Below are 7,560 nucleotides of genomic sequence, written 5' to 3' on the forward strand. Positions count from 1 at the left end.
TTCAAGATAAAAAAGAAACAGCAGATCTACAAGCTCATAGTGCGGCACTCGATGCCGCGCTATGAGATCTGCTATTTTTGAATAGCCAAAGCTAATCGGTTAAAACGATTGTGACGCTATGTTAACTAATTTAGCTGGGGACCCCCTGGTACCCCCCCCAAGGACCACTGGTTGAGAACCACTGATTTATACCAATAATTGTGGTGAATAGGCTGTGTGCTAACGTGGTGTGTGTGTGTGTGTGTGTGTGTGTGTGTGTGTGTGTGTGTGTGTGTGTGACTCCAGGTAGCGATGTGTGTGATTGGTCGGTCAAGTTGTACCTACTGCGTAAAACTTAATAATGTTGTAGTAGACATAGCAGGCCTATATTGTAATGGCGTTGGAACAACAGATGTTCAGGAGGCGGGGATACACACCTTTACTCCGCCCCCTTACCAATCTACCTGGCGCTATTTATACCTTGTCAGAACTACCCAGAAGCCCCTTATTCGCTTTCGTACATCCGTACTCAAGCTCATAACGTTTTCAGCATGATTAGCAGCAAGAGCACCTTACCTCTTCCAGCCAGTCCAAGTCCCGCCGTTCCATTTCTCCCAGCGCCTCCGCATTCTGCTTTCTCCAGACACCTCAACTTCACGTCTGTCTACCATCATCCCACCATCCGGTCAACCGCGACATCCTTCAGGTCGGTCCCACGCACCCACACAACATCGCCCGACTTCTTGGGAACGGGAGCGGGGCCGAACCGCAAGGAGGCCACCACCGAGCAGCTCGGCGTCCCCGACGGCCAGCAACGCCACCGTTCCCCGCTAACGCTCGCCTCACGGCTCCCCCGGTCCGTGCCACCACGGCTCCTCCAGCTGTTAGCTAGTAGCTACTAGCTACAGCCACAACGCTAGCTACAACAGCCGGCACTACAACAACACCGGGGCCTTCGTCGCGCCAGTCGCGGTCCGATGACGTCACGCACCACTGAAGCTACCGCGGCGACTCCGGATGACGTCACCCGCCGCTCCGGGAGGCTTAGGGCTGCCTGCCCAGAAGAGCACTGCCTCCACCAGCCCACATATCTTCTTTCCAACTACTACTCTTCCAATACATTTCCAATCTTTAACCCTGTGCCTGCTACCCACCCCTAATGTCTGTCTTGTCTATCTTATCATCCCTCGTACCGCAGGCTGCATTTTCATCCCCCCCCACCCCACCCATCGCTACATCCACCTCAGTCTCCTTCCTTTTCTCCTACCACCCAAGCACTGCCGTGGCCACACCTGGCACCAGCGCAGCCCCCCCCCCCCCCCCCCCCGCTTTCACTTTCGAGCATGCCACCCAATCAAACCCCGTTGCCACAATCAGCGGTGGCATCGCCTCACTCTCCCCCCCTGTCCTTTCCTGTCCTCCCCTCAATAACCCCTCCCCCCATCCACCCCCCCCCCCTTTTCTGTTGCTCCCTCCATTCATGAGCTACGCTAGCATCATGCTCCCATGCTAGCTTCTTACTATACTACCAAAATTGCTCCCACAGCTGCTATAGCCATCACTACAAGTTCCTACCGAACTACTGTAACATGTGTTTCTTCCTAACACTGCTGTTACCTCCATTCATGAGCTATGCTAGCATCATGCTCCCTTGCTAGCTTCTTACTATACATACTACCAACATTGCTCACGTGGCAACAGCTGCTACTGCTATTATTACAACTGCTACTGCTATTATTACAATGTTCCTACCGAACTAACATTGTCTCCTTCCTAACATTGCTGCTCGCTCCATTCACGAGCTTGCGAGCTTTCATACCCGACATACTACCAATATCGCTCCCGTGGTTAGCCGCCACCGCTATCACTACAATGTTTCCAACTAACTAACATTGTTTCCTCCACAGAGATGGCTGCTTGGCGCTACTAACAGACATTGCCAGTCCACAGACATTGCTGCCCGGTGTTACTAACACCTTTAGCTACGAACATCGTTAGCTCTATCCACAGCGCTCCCTCCACTACAGCGCTCTCCACAGTGCGCTCGCCCCTAGCGCTCCCCCCACAGCTCTTTTGCAGCGCGCTCGCGCCCACAGCGTTCCCTCCCCTCCATCCTCTCCCTCCCCTCTCTCCTCCATCTTCTCGCCGCCCTCTCCCCCAATCCTCTCGCCCTCTTCACCCTCCATGCGTTCTCTCCCCTCCATCCTCTCCCTCCCCTCTCTCCTCCATCTTCTCGCCGCCCTCTCCCCCAATCCTCTCGACCTTTTCACCCTCCATCTCATCTCCCTCCTTTCTCTCACCCTCCCCATTCTAGCCCTGCCACACGGCAACAACGGTTACCCCTGCATTTTGCCAGTACCATAGTCACTATCACGTTCCCGCCCCAGAGTTCCAACTCTCCTTCTTTTCTAGCCCTGCCACACGGCAAAGACGGCTACCTCTGTTCCACTCCAACAGGCTCCTGCCTCTGAGTTTCCAACTCTCCTTCTTTTCTAGCCCTGCCACACAGCAACAACGGCTACTTTCTTTCCATCCTCCTTTCCCACTCCTCCACACGTCAGTTTCTCATCAGTTAGCCACTCGGTCATTCCGAATTCTTCCCCGTTCTAGACCAGTTTGGCGTGTTTTTTATGGGGCCCGTCAAAACAGAGCAGGCTAATTCCTTAGTCTAGTAGTTGCTCTCTTTGTCTCTTTTGGGGGGTATCGGTCCATGAGTGCCGTGCTGACTACGCCATCGGCCGTCCACGTGTACTGTGCTGACTACGCTAACGACCTCCTCCCCAAAGACTCCAGGGTCGGCGACCCTCCCCGGAACCCCTTTCACTTCCCTCCATTACATTCTATGTATTCAATAAATACCCTAAACTTTCCATAAAGGTGTGTTTCTTTGCCTAGTGAAATGGCGTTGGAACAACAGATGTTCAGGAGGCGGGGATACACACCTTTACTCCGCCCCCTTACCAATCTACCTGGCGCTATTTATACCTTGTCAGAACTACCCAGAAGCCCCTTATTCGCTTTCGTACATCCGTACTCAAGCTCATAACGTTTTCAGCATCCCTCCACCACCCCTTTCACCTCCACAGGTTGTGCTTTCCACCACTCCCTTTTCTCCTTCTATATCCCTCCCCGTCTCTCTCCCTCCTCCTCTCTCTCCCACTTCTCAGGTTCCTGCTGGGGGTATCGGTCCATGAGTGCCGTGCTGACTACGCCATCGGCCGTCCACGTGTACTGTGCTGACTACGCTAACGACCTCCTCCCCAAAGACTCCAGGGTCGGCGACCCTCCCCGGAACCCCTTTCACTTCCCTCCATTACATTCTATGTATTCAATAAATACCCTAAACTTTCCATAAAGGTGTGTTTCTTTGCCTAGTGAAAAGCCATATATCTGAGTTGGCAAATGAAAAGCGTTGAGTGTTTTCAAGCTCACTTCAGATATTCAGTCAAAACTGTTTAGGTCAGACTCGTACGGCTCCCATTTGCACAGCAGCCAAGCTGAAAATGCATAAATACATTTAGTTGGAACAAATGCGCTTTGGGAATGCCGTGAAAGTGACTAATCAGCAGTAGTGAGTTGAGCTGTTGTCTCTCAGGAAGATCTCCACGGTTTACACAGCTCTCATTTCCATAATGGAGCCCGGCAGTGTGTGGGCTGCATTGCAGGTGAATTGGCCAAGGCCATAGGCTATACACCGATGACAAAATGATTAACTATGTTTCATTACAAATGAATTACCACTGGAGTGTCAACGGCAGCATTACTCTTCATTTTTCTCACTCCAATAACCGTGATACCAATTTTCCACGAGCAAGTAAGTCAAATTCTCTAAAGAAAGATAAATAACAACAATGTGGGCATCTAAATGACCGAGGAAGCAGTTCCTTGTATCGACAATAACATTTGTTACTGTCAGAATGAAGAAGATAATGTCTTGGTTTTGCTGCCAAATTCAAAGCAGCTTCAGCGGCGTGAGCCACAGTGTGTTTAGATGGTGTTCCATCCATACAGGATGAGAAGAAACACATTTTGGTTAACTATGTGTAAACAATTCATTTACAGTGTATTAATCATGTAGCATGCTTAATTAGCTGTTTGTGAATATTACCCTCTATTCAAGTTGATGAAATATTGCTTTGCTGCTGAAACTTAACTCAGCCGATCAAGTTAGTTCAGCTAAGTACTCGGTACTTTACTTGATTGATCCCTGTGGGGAGATTCATGCTCTGCATTTGACCCATCCTAACTATCCTATCTAGGATCAGTGTACAGCCACAGAACCTAGGCCAGTGCCTTGCTCAAGGGCACCAGAAGGAGACTAATGTGCATGTATTTTGTTGTATGAGGAAACCAGGTGAACACCGAGAGAACATGCACTCCACAAAGTCCTCAGTCGGATTGAATCCTCCCCACACATGTCTGTGTTACAACTGCTGTTCTGTACCCTAGAGACTGCGGTGGTTCTCAACCTGTGGGCTGGGGCCCACTGGTGGGCCATGAGGATATCGCAAAGTGGGCCCCAAAATAATTGGCAAAACACTACGATTTAAATAATATAACAATAATATATAAAGTAAATGTCATGGTATTTTCGTCTTTAGAACCTTGAAATGTGAGTTTTCATTGTGATACTGCTAAATAGGAAATTAATGCACGCTACTGTACGTTACAAGCCGGAACACAATCGATTGATTGATCATAACATGCTCTGGAAGTGCACGCGGCCCATCCATCTGGCCACTTAAAGTTGCGTGGTCAGATGGGTGGGCCACTGAATTCTTTTGAGATTTTCAAGTGGGCCCTGATCCAGAAAAGGTTCAGAACTACTGTCTCATCTGCCAGGGACTGGGAGGACGTCGCGCATCCGTCCTACTACTCCCGTTCAACACACCCAACACATTGAACGGCACCTTCAAGCCTCCTGACATTGTTTCAGTGTCCTTGAGCAATCAAAAACAAAAATAACGCACATCCTCTGTCTTTGGTGCTGAGCCAATAAAAACCTTTTTCCTTGAGCAAGACACTAAACCCAAACGGCTCCCAATGCTTTTCTTCTGCTCTGTGTGTGTGTGTGTGTGTGTGTGTGTGTGTGTGTGTGTGTGTGTGTGTGTGTGTGTGTGTGTGTGTGTGTGTGTGTGTGTGTGTGTGTGTGTGTGTGTGTGTGTGTGTGTGTGTGTGTGTGTGTGTGTGTGTGTGTGTGTGTGTGTGATGCTGCATCCTGCATTCCCAAAAATCGATGTCATGCCCAACAACATTAGTGCAGCGGGAAAGATGAGAAAACAAGGTGGGAATCCAAGTCAGCTAGGATCTACCCAGAGACACATTTGTCATTATGCCAATTCAAAATCTTCCTCACACGTGTAGTCCGTCACTGCTAAGCCCTATAGTTGTCTATGTGGGAGGGTGTAGACAACCACGTGTCTCCTCTGATAAGCATAAAGTCACCAGCCACTTGTTTTCACCTGTCAATGTAGAGGAACACACTAGGTGCCCCGACCAACCCGTAGGAGTCTTTCCACCTGCGAACACAACTGGTTGGAATGCCTGTCCAAGCCGGAAGCAGTGTGGATGATTCAAACCCCAGTCTCCACGGTGGTTGGCTGGGCAGGACTCAACCCGTGAACTGTATTGTTCTACTGTATTGAGCCTGTAAAGCAGAACCAGGAATGACCGGTCATGCTCATGTCACATTTACTCAGCGATAACCATAAGGAACCTCTAGTATATTAAAATTGGCTTAAGGGAGGACTGGCTGGCGGGCGGGCGTGCGTCATTAACGTTTCTTGTGCACCCCAGGAAGACTTGTAGTTGCTAAGGTGTCAGCTAATGGGGGTCCAAGTAAAACAATAAAAGACAGGGCATAAAATATAGTACATTTTAAAGACCGAAAAACTATTTTAAGGCCAAACATGGAAAAGAACTTAGTTAGAGCCTTATTTATAACTGGGGCAGTGATTCTGCGTAATGGAATAGCCTCAGGAAAGCGGATGGCTGCACACATAATAAATATTATGTTGTCCCGGGCTATTAGAAGCTGGGAGCGCCCTCCCAGCATGCCCCAGGGCACATTCGGTCGTGTGTTGGTTTATTATTGTCTCCGTCTCCGTCAGGCCAGAGACTATGTTTTCGCCCCTGTCCGTCCGTCTGTGTGTCTGCGTGTGTAGCTACGATTAGCTTTGAAAGTCTGCGGGAGAGGTCCGTTTTGCACAAAATGCCACAAATCATGAACGCAGCGTCCGATTGCCGTAAGGTTTTGCACACACATTCCCTATAGGCCAAGGAAGAACCTCCATCCCAAATCGATCAAATTAGCCTCATGGTGGTGCTATAACAGCCCACTTTATGTTTTGGCCTATAACTCCGAACTGTAGGACGTTCAATAAAAAAAAAATCCATGGATTCCTTAGATCGGGACCCAACTCCGCCCTTTTGTGTTTTCTTCTAAACACTTTTTGCTTCTACTCTTTTGTCCAAAGCTCATACAAATTGGTACACATTATCCCTGGGGTCATTTGATCAAGATGTATCACTCCAATTGGTTATTACTGCCCTCCATGCGGGACCTGGATAGGGAACCCGGCCTGGCAGAGACCTGCGTTTCCAAGGAGTGCACTTTTCTAGTTGTTTAATTGTGTTATTGTGTTGTTATTTACAGTGGGAATGTGTTGTGGGGATTTATGTGTGATTATTGTCATTGGTTTATGTTCATTTATCCATTTATGGTGTGTGTGTGTGTGTGTGTGTGTGTGTGTGTGTGTGTGTGTGTGTGTGTGTGTGTGTGTGTGTGTGTGTGTGTGTGTGTGTGTGTGTGTGTGTGTGTGTGTGTGTGTGTGTGTGTGTGTGTGTGTGTGTGTGTGTGTGTGTGTGTGTGTGTGTGTGTGTGTTTGTTTTGGGGGTTGCACCATGGTAGATGGGGATGTTTACAAGGAGTGCCCCTCTCATTTGGGTGCTCTATGTTCGAGTTGGTATGGTATACGTGTAGCCCCTAGAGGGAAGCAGAGATAAAGTGATGTTATAAGTGACACAGGTATCTAAGGCCTTTCTGAACAGGCAGGTAAGGAGGCTGCCAATCTGTGGGTCCTCACAACACCATACCGGTTACTGTGTTGTGCCAGGAGGAGGTTTGTTTGAGTGTCAACTTGAAGAGTGGTAAGCCTGTTTGGTGTTTTATTGTTTTTATAATGTGTTGGTTTACTCTCGTTGTTATACATGGAAAATGTTTGTTTTATATCATCAGGTGTGTACCGTTCATGTGTTTGAGACAAGGAGTGTTGTCTGCCCGGGGAATTGTGCATATATACTGGATACATAATGTGATAATTCCATGTACATGGAAATGTGAAGGAAAAGAGCTTTATACATTGCTGCATGTGATGTGAATTCTGTGTAACATTCTACATGTTTATGTGCTGACGTTCAGTGCACAGCTGCAGTTGAGAATGTGTGGCAATTGTGAACCAAGTCAGTGCATGCATGATGCAACCTTACAGATTCACATGGTAATGTAGTTTGTCTCATCTTTACTTTTAATATTACGCTGTTTGTATTTGGATATTTGTGTGTTATAAGTTAACTGTGTTT

The sequence above is a fragment of the Gymnoscopelus braueri genome, assembly GCF_963280865.1.
Source record: "Gymnoscopelus braueri genome assembly, chromosome: 11".
NCBI classification, from domain to species: domain Eukaryota; kingdom Metazoa; phylum Chordata; class Actinopteri; order Myctophiformes; family Myctophidae; genus Gymnoscopelus; species Gymnoscopelus braueri.